Source organism: Oncorhynchus masou, chromosome 24 (assembly GCF_036934945.1).
Source record: "Oncorhynchus masou masou isolate Uvic2021 chromosome 24, UVic_Omas_1.1, whole genome shotgun sequence".
In the NCBI taxonomy this organism is placed as follows: domain Eukaryota; kingdom Metazoa; phylum Chordata; class Actinopteri; order Salmoniformes; family Salmonidae; genus Oncorhynchus; species Oncorhynchus masou.
The window spans coordinates 20,910,754-20,926,658 of NC_088235.1; the positions used below are offsets into that span (position 1 = coordinate 20,910,754).

General features: G+C 45.4%; 1 pseudogene; it reads left to right on the top strand.

Moving 5' to 3' along the window:
• The first annotated feature begins 613 nt into the window (after nucleotides 1–613).
• The window catches only part of LOC135511352 (pecanex-like protein 2), a 32,205-nt pseudogene continuing 16,913 nt past the window's right edge, over nucleotides 614–15,905 (top strand).

Consider the following 15,905-nt stretch of genomic DNA (forward strand, 5'->3'; position numbering starts at 1 on the left):
CTGGAGGTTTGATTTTGGTCATTGTTCTGTTGAAAAACAAATGATAGGCCCACTAAGTGCAAACCAGATGGGAATGGCGTATTGCTGCGGAGTGCTGTGGTAGCCTTTCTGGTTAAGTGCCTTCAATTCTAAATAAATCAGAGACAGTGTCACCAGCAAAACACCCCTACACCATCACACCACCTTCTCAATACTTTCCAACGGTCTAATGTCCATTGCTCGTGTTTCTTGGCCCAAGCAAGTCTCTTCTTATTATTGGTGTCCTTTAGTACTCATTTCTATACAGCAATTTGACCATGAAGGCCTGATTCATGCAGTCTCCTCTGAACAGTTGATGTTGAAATGTGTCTGTTACTTGAACTATGCGAAACATTTATTTTTGTATTGCAAGATGAGGTGCAGTTAACTTTAATGATCTTATCCTCTGCAGCAGAGGTAACTCTGGGTCTTCCTTTCCTGTTCTTGCCATAATATGGACTTGGTATTTTACCAAATAGGGCTATCTTCTGTGTACCACACTGGTCAATAACCATAACGTAGATTCAATTCGATTCAGAATCAGCTCATAAACCGCATGGGTTAGTGATGCAGCGCTGTATAACTGCTCGTGCTCTCTCAGGATCTACGCATCTTGGACCCACGAATAGAGGGTTAGAGACAGCCGTCCACCGTGTGAGACCTGGCATTCGGATGGAATGATGCGGCGAGCAAATCGCGAATGATAGTTTGATAGAACCCGAAGACCTAGAATTTCAACATGGTAGAGGCGTAATAAATGGGCTACATATGCATTTGTACATCGTTTGTAGAATCCATCGCTGTTGAGGAGTATGGGCTCCGAACTGGTACAGACTTTGCGTCAAGGGGTTTGGGCATCATTGACCGGAGGATGGTACCATGACCCGGACCAGAACAAATTCAATAACTCATGTCACCTCTATTTGTGGATGTTCCTTCCTGATGTTGCCACTGTTACTACATTTGGTGAGTAAATTAAATCGAAGGCCCAGATCTTGTGTAGTCGAGGCTATACGGTTTTAGTGCGCCGCCGCATCACGAAGAGCCCTTTTAGTTAACAAACACGGTTCTCTTGGAGAAACATTCCAGTCACATTTTTATTTAGAGCGATATGTTTTATCTTCAGCACTGAAACTTTTCCACTTATTTATTAATTAATTGTATTGGCAGAAAATTGAATTGTCGCATTTGGGACGTGGGTCTGCCACGGCGATGAAGTCAGAGAATTCCAGGCATTGTAACACAGCGTTCATAAAGACGAGCGGCAGCACAGCTAAACCGTCTATCCCTTTTGGATGTGATAGTAAGCCTACTTCAGGCACTCATTCGCATTTGAGCACATTAGTGTCTAGTAGGCCTAGGTCATGAATGCTGTTTCGGTTTGGTTTAATTTAGTCAAGATAGCCTATACAATTATTTCGAGCAACAGATGTGGGCTCTTTAATGCGTCCCTTTATTGCCATCGTAATGGAATTGCATCTATTATCTTGCAGGAATGCTATACACTTATCAGACCTACTGTGTTTCAGAATAGTACCTCTTGTCTGCTTAAATACATGAGTGGTTTCAATTAGTAAAAAACCCACAAAGCTTGTTTCATAGTTTATTTAGAATTAATTTTATATAAAAAGGTCCAACAGCATATGAACTGTTCTGAAGACCAAAAGCCTTCTGGTTATTCGTGCAGATGTTAAAGTGATGGAGTACTGTCATTGTTATGTAATGGTGTAATATTGTCCCACGTTAACCATTTTCAAGCAGATGTAGCCGAAGAGCCAAATGACCATATTATATGGGTGGAGCATTGACTTCTCAATCAGATCATCCATAGGAAATATTTTTTCAGTATCGCCCTTGGCTGTTTGAGCATAATCTTCAAAGCAAGGAAGATGCCATACAGTTGAAGTTGGAAGTTTACATACACTTAGGTTGGTGGACTAAGTTGACTGTGCCTTTAAACAGTTTGGAAAATTCCAGAAAATGATGTCATGGCTTTATAAGCTTCTGATAGGCTAATTGACATGATTTGAGTCAATTGGAGGTGTACCTGTGGATGTATTTCAAGGCCTACCTTCAAACTCAGTGCCACTTTGCTTGACATCATGGGAAAATCTCCGGCGATGTCATCTACAAAATAGCCTCCAACACTCTACTCTGCAAACTGGATGCAGTCTATCACAGTGCCATCCGTTTTGGCACCAAAGCCCCATACATCACCCACCACTGCGACCTGCAGGCTTTCGTTGGCTGGCCCTCGCTACATATTCGTCGCCAGACCCACTGGCTCCAGGTCATCCATAACTCTTTGCTAGGTAAAGCTCCACCTTATCTCAGCTCACTTGTCACGATAACAACACCCACCCGTAGCACGCGCTCCAGCAGGTATATCTCACTGGTCATCCCAAAAGCCAACACCTGCTTTGGCCGCCTTTCCTTCCAGTTCTCTGCTGCCAATGACTGGAACGAATTGCAAAAATCGCTGAAGCTGGAGACTTATATTTCCCTCACTAACTTTAAACATCCGCTATATGAGCAGCTAACCGATCGCTGCAGCTGTACGTAGCCCATCTGTAAATAGCCCATCATATCTACCTACCTCATCCCCATATTGTTTTTTATTTACTTTTCATCTCATTTGCACAACAGTATTTCTACTTGCACATAATCATCTGCATATTTATCACTCCATGATTAATTTGCTAATATGTAATTACTTCGCTACTATGGCCTATTTATTGCCTTACCACCTCATGCCATTTGCACTCACTGTATATAGAGTTTCATTTTTTCTATTGTGTTATTGACTGTACGCTTGTTTATTCCATGTGTAACTCTGTATTGTTTGTGTCGCACTGCTTTGCTTTATCTTGGCCAGGTTGCACTTGTAAATGAGAACTTGTTCTCAACTAGCATCGGTTCCGGGTTGGAGCGAGCGGTCGCATCTACACTTCGGTCCGCAGGTAGTATAACTTTTCATTACATTTCATTATAGTACAACGGTTTGATTTGTCTAATCTTAGCAATTTCTTCTTAGCTAGCTACATAGCCGTCTTTGTATCAAAGATAATTGCGTAATTATCGTATTTCGTCGTCCTAACGTAGTCTACACTGCTATATGCCCAGCAGCTAGCTAACGTCCACTAGCACTGTAGAAACTATTACACTCAACGACTCGATTAGTGTAGTGTTAGCTAGCTACATAGTTGTCTTTGCTGTCTTCGTATCCAAGGTAATTGTGTAGTTTAGAGTGTGTAGACTTAGAGTGATTATCTTAATTTACCAAGGTTAGCTAGCCAGCTACTTGTCGTCCTTAACGTAGGAGTTACTGCTAGCTAGCTAGCCAACAGCTAGCCAACATCTTACGATTTGAACTTCAACAACCCGGTCAACATTCTGCCTCGCTCCACAGGTAGTATCACATTTTCATTTCACTTCATTACAGTACAACGGTTTGATTTGTTTGATCGTAGCTAGCTAGCTACATAGCCGTCTTTGTATCTAAGACAATTGTGTAGTCTGGAGCGATTTTCTAGGTTAGCTAGCCAGCTATTGTCGTTCTTTTAACGTAACGTTACGTAATCAACACTGCTAGCTAGCCAGCTAGCCCCGAATAGCAGCACTGTAGAAACTATTACACTCGACGGAACGACTTGATTAGTGTAGTGTCAACAACGTAGCCACTGCCAGCTAGCCTACTCCAGCAGTACTGTATCATTTCAATCATTTTAGTCAATAAGATTCTTGCTACGTAAGCTTAACGTTCTGAACATTCGATAAGTGTAGTCCACTTGTCATTCCAATCTCCTTTGCATTAGTATAGCCTCTTCTGTAGCCTGTCAACTATGTGTCTATCTATCCCTGTTCTCTCCTCTCTGCACAGACCATACAAACGCTCCACACCGCGTGGCCGCGGCCACCCTAATCTGGTGGTCCCAGCGCGCACGACCCACGTGGAGTTCCAGGTCTCCGGTAGCCTCTGGAACTGCCGATCTGCGGCCAACAAGGCAGAGTTCATCTCAGCCTATGCCTCCCTCCAGTCCCTCGACTTCTTGGCACTGACGGAAACATGGATCACCACAGACAACACTGCTACTCCTACTGCTCTCTCTTCGTCCGCCCACGTGTTCTCGCACACCCCGAGAGCTTCTGGTCAGCGGGGTGGTGGCACCGGGATCCTCATCTCTCCCAAGTGGTCATTCTCTCTTTCTCCCCTTACCCATCTGTCTATCGCCTCCTTTGAATTCCATGCTGTCACAGTTACCAGCCCTTTCAAGCTTAACATCCTTATCATTTATCGCCCTCCAGGTTCCCTCGGAGAGTTCATCAATGAGCTTGATGCCTTGATAAGCTCCTTTCCTGAGGACGGCTCACCTCTCACAGTCCTGGGCGACTTTAACCTCCCCACGTCTACCTTTGACTCATTCCTCTCTGCCTCCTTCTTTCCACTCCTCTCCTCTTTTGACCTCACCCTCTCACCTTCCCCCTACTCACAAGGCAGGCAATACGCTCGACCTCATCTTTACTAGATGCTGTTCTTCCACTAACCTCATTGCAACTCCCCTCCAAGTCTCCGACCACTACCTTGTATCCTTTTCCCTCTCGCTCTCATCCAACACTTCCCACACTGCCCCTACTCGGATGGTATCGCGCTGTCCCAACCTTCGCTCTCTCTCCCCCGCTACTCTCTCCTCTTCCATCCTATCATCTCTTCCCTCTGCTCATACCTTCTCCAACCTATCTCCTGATTCTGCCTCCTCAACCCTCCTCTCTTCCCTTTCTGCATCCTTTGACTCTCTATGTCCCCTATCCTCCAGGCCGGCTCGGACCTCCCCTCCCGCTCCGTGGCTCGACGACTCATTGCGAGCTCACAGAACGGTGCTCCGGGCAGCCGAGCGGAAATGGAGGAAAACTCGCCTCCCTGCGGACCTGGCATCCTTTCACTCCCTCCTCTCTACATTTTCCTCCTCTGTCTCTGCTGCTAAAGCCACTTTCTTCCACTCTAAATTCCAAGCATCTGCCTCTAACCCTAGGAAGCTCTTTGCCACCTTCTCCTCGCTCCTGAATCCTCCTCCCCCTCCCCCCTCCTCCCTCTCTGCAGATGACTTCGTCAACCATTTTGAAAAGAAGGTCGACGACATCCGATCCTCGTTTGCTAAGTCAAACGACACCGCTGGTTCTGCTCACACTGCCCTACCCTGTGCTCTGACCTCTTTCTCCCCTCTCTCTCCAGATGAAATCTCGCTTCTTGTGACGGCCGGCCGCCCAACAACCTGCCCGCTTGACCCTATCCCCTCCTCTCTTCTCCAGACCATTTCCGGAGACCTTCTCCCTTACCTCACCTCGCTCATCAACTCATCCCTGACCGCTGGCTACGTCCCTTCCGTCTTCAAGAGAGCGAGAGTTGCACCCCTTCTGAAAAAACCTACACTCGATCCCTCCGATGTCAACAACTACAGACCAGTATCCCTTCTTTCTTTTCTCTCCAAAACTCTTGAACGTGCCGTCCTTGGCCAGCTCTCCCGCTATCTCTCTCAGAATGACCTTCTTGATCCAAATCAGTCAGGTTTCAAGACTAGTCATTCAACTGAGACTGCTCTTCTCTGTATCACGGAGGCGCTCCGCACTGCTAAAGCTAACTCTCTCTCCTCTGCTCTCATCCTTCTAGACCTATCGGCTGCCTTCGACACTGTGAACCATCAGATCCTCCTCTCCACCCTCTCGGAGTTGGGCATCTCCGGTGCGTCCTACCTGACAGGTCGCTCCTACCAGGTGGCGTGGCGAGAATCTGTCTCCTCGCCACGCGCTCTCACCACTGGTGTCCCCCAGGGCTCTGTTCTAGGCCCTCTCCTATTCTCGCTATACACCAAGTCACTTGGCTCTGTCATAACCTCACATGGTCTCTCCTATCATTGCTATGCAGACGACACACAATTAATCTTCTCCTTTCCCCCTTCTGATGACCAGGTGGCGAATCGCATCTCTGCATGTCTGGCAGACATATCAGTGTGGATGACGGATCACCACCTCAAGCTGAACCTCGGCAAGACGGAGCTGCTCTTCCTCCCGGGGAAGGACTGCCCGTTCCATGATCTCGCCATCACGGTTGACAACTCCATTGTGTCCTCCTCCCAGAGCGCTAAGAACCTTGGCGTGATCCTGGACAACACCCTGTCGTTCTCAACTAACATCAAGGCGGTGGCCCGTTCCTGTAGGTTCATGCTCTACAACATCCGCAGAGTACGACCCTGCCTCACACAGGAAGCGGCGCAGGTCCTAATCCAGGCACTTGTCATCTCCCGTCTGGATTACTGCAACTCGCTGTTGGCTGGGCTCCCTGCCTGTGCCATTAAACCCCTACAACTCATCCAGAACGCCGCAGCCCGTCTGGTGTTCAACCTTCCCAAGTTCTCTCACGTCACCCCGCTCCTCCGCTCTCTCCACTGGCTTCCAGTTGAAGCTCGCATCCGCTACAAGACCATGGTGCTTGCCTACGGAGCTGTGAGGGGAACGGCACCACAGTACCTCCGGGCTCTGATCAGGCCCTACACCCAAACAAGGGCACTGCGTTCATCCACCTCTGGCATGCTCGCCTCCCTACCACTGAGGAAGTACAGTTCCCGCTCAGCCCAGTCAAAACTGTTCGCTGCTCTGGCCCCCCAATGGTGGAACAAACTCCCTCACGACGCCAGGACAGCGGAGTCAATCACCACCTTCCGGAGACACCTGAAACCTCACCTCTTCAAGGAATACCTAGGATAGGATAAAGCAATCCTTCTCACCCCCCCTTAAATGATTTAGATGCACTATTGTAAAGTGGCTGTTCCACTGATGTCAGAAGGTGAATTCACCAATTTGTAAGTCGCTCTGGATAAGAGCGTCTGCTAAATGACTTAAATGTAAAAAATGTAGCTTACCTGGTTAAATAAAGTTGAAATAAAAAATAAATAAAAATCAGCAAAGACCTCAAAAGAAATCAGCAAAGACCTCAGAAAAAAATGTAGACCTCCACAAGTCTGGTTCATCCTTGGGAGTAATTTCCAAATGGCTGAAGGTACCACGTTCATCTGTACAAACAATAGTACGCAAGTATAAACACCATGGAACCACGCAGCTGTCATACCGCTCAGGAAGGAGACGCGTTCTGTCTCCTAGAGATGAACGTACTTTGGTGCGAAAAGCACAAATCAATCCCAGAACAACAAAGGACCTTGTGAAGATGCTGGAGGAAACAGGTGCAAAAGCATCTATATCCACAGTAAAATGAGTCCTATATCAACATAACCTGAAATGCCGCTCAGCAAGGAAGATGCCACTGCTCCAAAACCGCCATAAAAAAGCCAGATTACGGTTTGCAACTGTCCATGGGGACAAAGATCATACTTTTTGGAGAAATGCCCTCTGGTCTGATGAAACAAAAATAGAACTGTTTGGCCATAATGACCATCATTATGTTTGGAGGAAAAAGGGGGAGGCTTGCAAGCCGAAGAACACCATCCCAACCGTGAAGCACGGGGTGGCAGCATACCAAATACTAATTGAGTGTATGTAAACTTCTGAACCACTGGGAATGTGTTGAAATAAATAAATAACTGAAATAAATCATTCTCTACTGTTCTGACATTTCACATTCTTAAAATAAAGTGGTGATCCTAACTGACCTAAGACAGGGCATTTTTACTCAGATTAAATGTCAGGAATTGTGAAAAACTTAGTTTAAATGTATTTGGCTAAGGTGTATGTGAACCTTGAACCTATGTGACTTCAACTGTACATTACATTACAGCCTCAAATAGCTCCTCTGGTGTCTTCACCCAAGATGAAGGGTTATGTATGTTTCAGACTTCTTGAAATATTATTGAGGAAAGGGTGGGATGCACTCTGCCCAATGTGATGAAGAAGAATAAGAAGTATTTTTGAATAATTATAATGTTTTGGTCAAGATCAGTGTTTTGAGATATTGAGGGAGTTGGTGTGTTTTTTCCTCAGGCTCTTCCGCCCACCACCATGGCACTTAGTATATACTGCACCTCAGTCACCATCTTCTTCATCACCATAAAGATGGTCAACTATCGCCTCCATGTGATGTTTGATGAAGGTGACGTTGTGCCCCCAAGCAGTCTCTCTGATGTCATCCAAGGTGCAGAGAATAAAAGCAACACCTCAGATTCATGTCTTCCAGCTAAATTAAGGTGAGCATGTTTAATAAAACAAAATGTGTAACCAATATATTCCAAAGTGTATATATAGTTTGAAGTAGTGCTTTTGTCTTGAAAAACATGTCATCCCTGTGATAAAGGAACTACCACAGATGACCACATACTCTACATCTTTCCAAATAGGAAAAGCAGCACTGTTCCTGACAGTATTGCCATGTCAATGTTGACCAGAAACAGGCCGAATCCAGTCATCCAGGTTACAGTAAAACAGACAGAGACGGATCCTGGGTTGATTGGAGTGGTTAGTGTTTTAACTATTCTTGAGCTACATTCTACCACTTCTTATACTGAACTAAAATATAAATGCAACATATAAAGTGTTAGTCCATGAGCTGAAATAAATGTTTCATGAGCTGAAATAAAAGATCCCAGAAATGTTCCATTCGCACAAAAAGCAAATTTCTGTCAAATTTTGTGCACAAATTTGTTTATATCCCTGTTAGTGAGCATTTCCCCTTTGCCAGGATAATCCATCCACCTGATGGCTGTGGCATATCAAGTAGCTGATTAAACAACATGATCATTACACAGGTGCTCCTTGTGCTGGGGACAATAAAAATTATCATTATACAGGTGCACCTTGTGCTGGGGACAATACTCTAAAATGTGCAGTTTTGTCACACAACGCAATGTCACAGATGTCTCAAGTTTTGAAGGAGCGTGCAATTGGCATTCTGACTGCTGGAATGTACACCAGAGCTGTTTCCAGATAATTGAATGTTCATTCCTCTACCATAAGCGTCGTTTTAGAGAATTTGGCAGTATGTCCAACCAGGCTCACAACTGCAGACCACATGTACCCACACCAGCCCAGGACCTCACATCCGGCTTCTTCACCAGCGGAATCATCTGAGACCAGTCACCTGGGGATTATTGCTGTCTGTAATAAAGCCCTTTCGTGGGGAAAATCTCATTCTGATTGGCTGGGCCTGGCTCCCTAGTAGGTAGGCCTGGCTCCCAAGTGGGTGGCCGACCCATGGCTGCACCCCTGCCCAGTCATGTCAAATCCATAGATTAGGGCCTAATGAATGTACTTCAATTGACTGATTTAGTTATATGAAATGTAACTCAGTAAAATCATTGAAATTGTTTCATGTTGTGTTTATATTGGTGTACAGTATATATTATAGAATAGACTTTATTATTATAGAATCCCCCTTTTTCTTTCCACGATCATCCATATCTCTTGCCCTTACAGGAGTGCCCAAAATCAGAAAACTTAAAGAATACTGAAGGTACTATTTTTTATTTTACCTTTATTTAACTAGGCAAGTCAGTTAAGAACAAACTCTTACTTTCAATGACAGCCTAGTAACAGTGGGTTAACTGCCTGTTCAGGGGCAGAACGACAGATTTATACCTTGTCAGCTCAGGGGTTTGAACTTACAACCTTCCGGTTACTAGTCCAATGCTCTAACCACTAGGCTACCCTGCCGCCCAATACTACTCTCATATGTTTTTAAAACTGGTCTGATTCCCCTTACAACAGGGAATTGATTTTCTATTCTCAAATCTCACTGTGAGAATGAAATGTTCTTCCTGGAATGCATTGTATGGATGTAGTGATACATTGATTAGCACTCTTTATGCTAGTCTAGCACATTATTCAAATTCAAAAATGCTCAGATAAGCATGCCATCAGCTTCTAGTAAATGTTGTCTCACATTGGTTTTGCAAAGTGTTGCTGCGAAGATCAATATCCTTTATTGTTAGTTAGAGCAGAAATTGTAACGACTGAGATGTAATTTTTTTGTATTTATGAGTCTAAATTCCTGTCAATGTGCTCTTTGTAACGTTAGAATATCTGTTGCAGACCAGAGTGAGGAGGAGTTCTCCCCAGAGAACCTGTCTAGCCCCAACCCTTACCAGGCCACCCCTCTCCTGCTGGGGGAGCAGAAGCATGTGGCTCATAGGGAGATTGCTGATGAAGGATTTCCCTCCTCCAAGGGGAGTGATGAAGAAAGAAGCGAGCAGAAGGAACTGGATAAACAGCCCCAACAGGACCCCAACAACAACTCTCTAGATTACATTCAGGAGCATGATGACCCCCTCCCACCTCCTCCTCAGCATGACCAGCCAGAGGAGACATACTGCTCGGATGAGATAGCTGTTGTCTTGGTTGACAACTCTGGCCCATCAGACCGCCTGGACGAGAACGACACATTCAAGATTATCATCACAATGAGCTGTGATGCCCAGACGGCTGCGGAGCTGGAGGAGTCGGTCAAACAGAGCATCCTGGAGTCTGCCCAGGCACAAATGGTCATCGGCCACCATGGAAGGGCTGCTGGCAACTGCCTCAACAAAATTCCTGTTATCACCTTTGACTCGCCTGAGGATGATGAACAGAGTGGTGCAGAGAATGAAGGGGAACCGTTATCTAAGGTTGACCCTGCTCAGCAGACTCCAAGCCCAGATGGCCAGATTACCAAAGAGTTGATGAGCTCTGACTCTGCCGCTCTGGACTGCCGGGACCCCACCCCCCGTCAACCACACCCGACAACAGCTCCTCTGGCATCGACATCCACTCCCACCCTGATGAGAACGACCCCCCAGACCTCAATGTGGATGCAGATGGCTTCCTGCGAATCCCGTCTATGTTCAGGAAGTACGGCCCGGGGGGCAGGACACACGTGCGAGGCCTGAGCATGGACAGTGGGAAGGATGCAGTCCTCATTGCGGACAGATCACAGAACAGACAGACTACCATGACCTCGTCAAAGTCAGACCTGGAGGCCAAGGAGGCTCAGATCCCCAATGAGACCAACTTTGTGGAGTTTGTTTCGCTGCTGGAGTCCATTAACAGCACCAGGGGAGCCAGTGGAAACCCACCAGAGGAGGCGACAGAGGAGGGGGACAGAGTCGAGAAGGAAGGTGAGTTTAGCCATATGCGTGGTTTCTTGTCTTTCCTGAAATGTATCTTCACAGAGGGTTCTTCATATACAGCGCATTCTGAAGTATTCAGACTCCTTGACTTTTTCCACATTTTGTTAGGTTACAGCCATATTCTAAAATTGATTACATCTTTTTTTTCTACCCTCATCAATCTACACACTATACCCCATTATGACAAAGCAAAAACAGTTTTTTAGACACTTTTGCAAATGTATTAAAAATTAAAAATACAGAATACAGCCAAGACCTCAGAAAAAAATATTTTAGACCTCCACAAGTCTGGTTCACACAGATCCTTTACTCAGTACTTTGTTGTAGCACCTTTGGCACCGATTATAGCCTCAAGTCTTCTTGGGTATGACGCTACAAGCTTGGCACACCTGTATTTGGGGAGTTTCTCCTATTCTTCTCTGCAGATCCTCTCAAGCTCTGTCATTTTCGATGGGGAGTGTCACTGCACAGCTATTTTCAGGTCTCTCCAGAGATGTTCGATCGGGTTCAAGTCCGGACTATGGCTGGGCAACTCAAGGACATTCAGAGACTTGTCCGGAAGCCACTCCTGCTTTGTCTTGGCTGTGTGATTAAGGTCTTTGTCCTGTTCAAAGGCGAACCTTCGCCCCAGTCTGAGGTCCTGAGCACTCTGGAGCATGTTTTCATCAAGGATCTCTTTGTACTTTCCTCCGTTAATCTTTCCCTCGATCCTGACTAATCAACCAGTCCCTGCCGCTAAAAAACATCCCCACAGCATGATGCTGCCATCACCATGCTTAACCGTAGGGATGGTATTGGTCAGGTGATGAGCGGTGCCAAACCGAGGAGTGGCTTCCATCTGTCCACTCTACCATAAAGGCCTGCTTGGCGGAGTGATGCAGAGATGGTTGTCCTTCTGGAAGGTTCTCCCACCTCCACAGAGGAACTCTGGAGCTCTGTCAGAGTGACCATCGAGTTCTTGGTACCTCCCTGACCAAGGCCCTTATCCTCTGATTGCTCAGTTTGGCGGGCAGCCAGCTCTAGGAAGAGTCTTGGTAGTTCCAAACTTATTTCATTTAAGAATTATGGAGGCCACTATGTTCTTGGGGACCTTCAATGCTGCAGACATTTTTTAGTACCCCTCCCCAGATTTGTGCCTCGACACAATCCTGTCTTGGAGCTCTACGGACAATTCCTTCGACCTCATGGCTTGGTTTTTCCTTTGACATGCACTGTCAACTGTGGGACCTTATATAGATAGTTGTGGCCTTTCCAAATCATGTCTAATTAATCAAATTTGCCACAGGTTTACTCCAATCAAGTTGTAGAAACATCTCAAGGATGATAAATGGAAACAGGATGCACCTGAGCCCAATTTCGAGTCTCATAGCAAAGGGTCTGAATACTTATGTGAATAAGCTATTTCTGTTTTTTCTGTAAGTGGCTCTGGATAGGAGTGTCTGCTAAAATGTAAATAACATTTTTAGGAGAGAAGCTATTGTCTCTGTTGTGTTTTAATCATTCTTTCCTGGTAAAATTGAAAAGGGAAGTTGTTTTTTCAGAGGACGTCACTGACGCTAACTCAGAGACAGAGAGCCAGCAAGAGCGTCCAATCCCTCCCAATACTCTGGCCACAACAGAAACCCTCCACACCATCCCTGAAACACGGATCCCCATTGTGTCTCCAGACAGGTAAACCTTTTCAAATGTCTCTTAGATATAAAAGGCCATCATCACAATTCACTTTCTTTTGTTCTTTAATCTGACCTTTATTGTAAATGAATAAATGTTTTGATCGTTGTACAGTTTGTCCTCTACTCTCAGTCCCCAGACAGACCAGGATAAAGAGCCAGACTACGACTCCCGAAATCTTTCAGGTGACCACGCCCCTTTCTCCCCCTCCCTTCTTCCCCTCCACCCATTCCTCCTCCCCTTCCCCCTTACACAATCTTCCAAGTGACGTTACCCATCCTCCACCCCTTCACCCCCCCCTTCTTCCCACTCCACCCATAAACCACTATTCGTCCCAGACAGTGGGTGCAGACTGCCAAGGCCAAGCAGTGGTCTGACTCAGCACTGCAAATCAGAGTGCTGGCCATTCATCACACTATAGCAGGGATTCAGCCATGGGCTGATTGTTTCTTGAGCAGATGGTCAGCAGGCCAGAACATATTTACAAATATTTTGTAGACTGCAAATTGACCGCAAGAAGCCCAAACAGATCTAATATTTTACTAAAACATAATCATTTCAAATTGCTTGAAACCCGCGTGCCTCCAGTTGGGGTATCCTACACTATAGTGACTCTGTGAGCAGAACAGGATCTGTCTGCCTGGCTCAGACATCACATAGCTCACCGTCCCTCTCAGCAGCTAATTCACAGTATATGGTTCACAGAACATGCACACGCGTTTGAGTTATCGGATGGCCGTTAAGGGATATAATGCCAGCTGCACATTGCTGAAAGTTGATTGATAGACAGGAAATACATTGGGTGAAATGCACTGATGATTATTACTGAAATGTTGTAGCTGTATGAGAACTGATCTAAACATTATCTTTGCCTTGACAGTGTGTAGTCAGTTGTCATAAGCTGAAACAGACAGTCATGACAGTTTCATCTATTATGTCAATGTTATGTAACCCTTATGACTAAAGATTACATTAAAGTGTTATTGAGATCGCTTTTACACTGCAACCTGAATTGCACCTCTGACAGGAGGACTCGATCGGTGAGTCATCAGAGACCTCCACACAGGAAAAGCCCTCTCCTAAGCTGTACTACAAGCTTAAGCTTTTTCCTGGGAAGTGGGTGAACATCTTGTATGACCGGCTGACCTTGTTGGCGCTATTGGACAGGTAAGAGAAAAGGCCCCTATTCTATCTTTCCTTTTCCGTCTCTCAGCGATTGATCAACTTGTTGACGGAGACTTTACTTAGATTTTTGCCCTTAGGAACCAAGATGTGGTGGAGAACATAGTGGCTGTGTTCTTGGCCTTCCTGGTGGCCTTCCTGGGGTTTATCCTGCTCAACCACGGTTGCTTCAAAGACATCTGGGTTTTCCAGTTCTGCGTGGTCATCGCTAGCTGCCAGTACTCGTTGTTAAAGGTAAGGAAGGTATCTATTTTTGTAACAAGGGATAAAGCCTAATCAACTGTAATCATTGTTTATCTGTGTTGACAGAATTCAGATCAGTGATAGGGTGTGATAAGACCATGCCATTGTCACTGCCCTACCACATACTTTCACTGCCCTGCCCATTTCACTGCCCCACCCATTTCACTGCCCCACCCATTTCACTGCCCCACCCATTTCACTTTAGCTAAGTACTTCATATCTGACACATTACTGATGAAAACATTTCTCTGTCAGTCATCGACTGTATCAGTTAGTCACATTAATAATGCTTGAAACAAATTGTTTGTATTGCAACCTGATGCAGCCTCGCCAACACATGTGAGTCTAAGTGGAACATACTGTGTTCTAAAAGTGTGAAGATACATTTTCTCTGGTTGTTTAGTATCCACGTTTTTTCCAAGTAGACGGTTCGAGGTTTCTCTGTTTCATTTCTGTCCCCTCTTGATGTTTTCCAGGGACACAATCAGATTGTTGTCTACAGCCGGGCAGCTTATTTCTGTATCTTCTGTGGCCTTATTTGGATTCTGGAACAGATGTTAAGAAGGAAGGACCTGCCTGTGTCCACTGTATATGGCATCACCACAGTATTAGCAGATGCTCTCACATTTATCTTGGCCAGGTCGCAGTTGTAAATGAGAACTTGTTCTCAACTAGCCTACCTGGTTAAATTAAAGGTGAAATAAAAAATAAATAAAACATTCCTGAGAGACATTTTAGTGGGTTAGTCACATAGAGTAAATAATTTCTATGACCATTTCCAGTCACCTCAAGGAAATTATTGTAGATGAGGTGGGGTTTTTTTTCATGATAAAATCTTAATTGTAAAGTCCTGTCTGTTTCATGTTTCACAGGCCTCACCTTCTGCTTTCCTATCACATTTCTCCTTGGCCTGTTCCCACAAATCAACACCTTTATGATTTACCTGCTAGAACAAATAGACATTCATTTCTTTGGTGGAACAGGTGAGTGGCACTCTCTTCTCTGTTAACGTTGATCTTCATAATATCATGAACTAATGCATACTGTACCACCAAAGTCTTACGCCTCAACCTGATGCCTGTGCATCCACTTCCTGTGTCAGCTGCAACTGGACTCCACTCAGCAGTGTACAGCATATTCCGTAGTCTGACGGCATTATCTTTGCTGTACGGGTTCTGTTTTGGAGCTCTGAAGGTAGGATTGAATTCATTGTTGAGAAGCGTGTGTATGATTACTTGGAGGATATGCTTTGCACTGCAACAGAACAGTTTCTTGCTGCAGAGGCCGCTAAGTCAAGCATGAGAAATCAAATAGCTTTTGGGGTAGCAGCTCTCTCTTCCTCCAGGCTAGTGAAAGCGCTGTTTTGCTTGGGTGATGATTTAGTATTTCAAACTGCTGGTAAGACGGGTTTAAGTCAAACATTTTAAAATAGATGTTCTGCCTAGGTGCCATTATCAATATTTCTATTGGATTCTATTCTATTCTGAAGGAGCCCTGGGATGAACAGCACACCCCAGCCTTGTTCTCTGGGTTCTGCGGCTTGCTGGTGGTCTCTCCTACCATCTGAGTGGGCAGAACAGTGACCCGACTGTACTGATGTAAGCTTCCTAATCCTCCTCCTAATGTAATGCCTGCTAACATGATGACTTTATGAGAGGTGGTAGTGCAAAGACATTCTCCTTTCTTGAC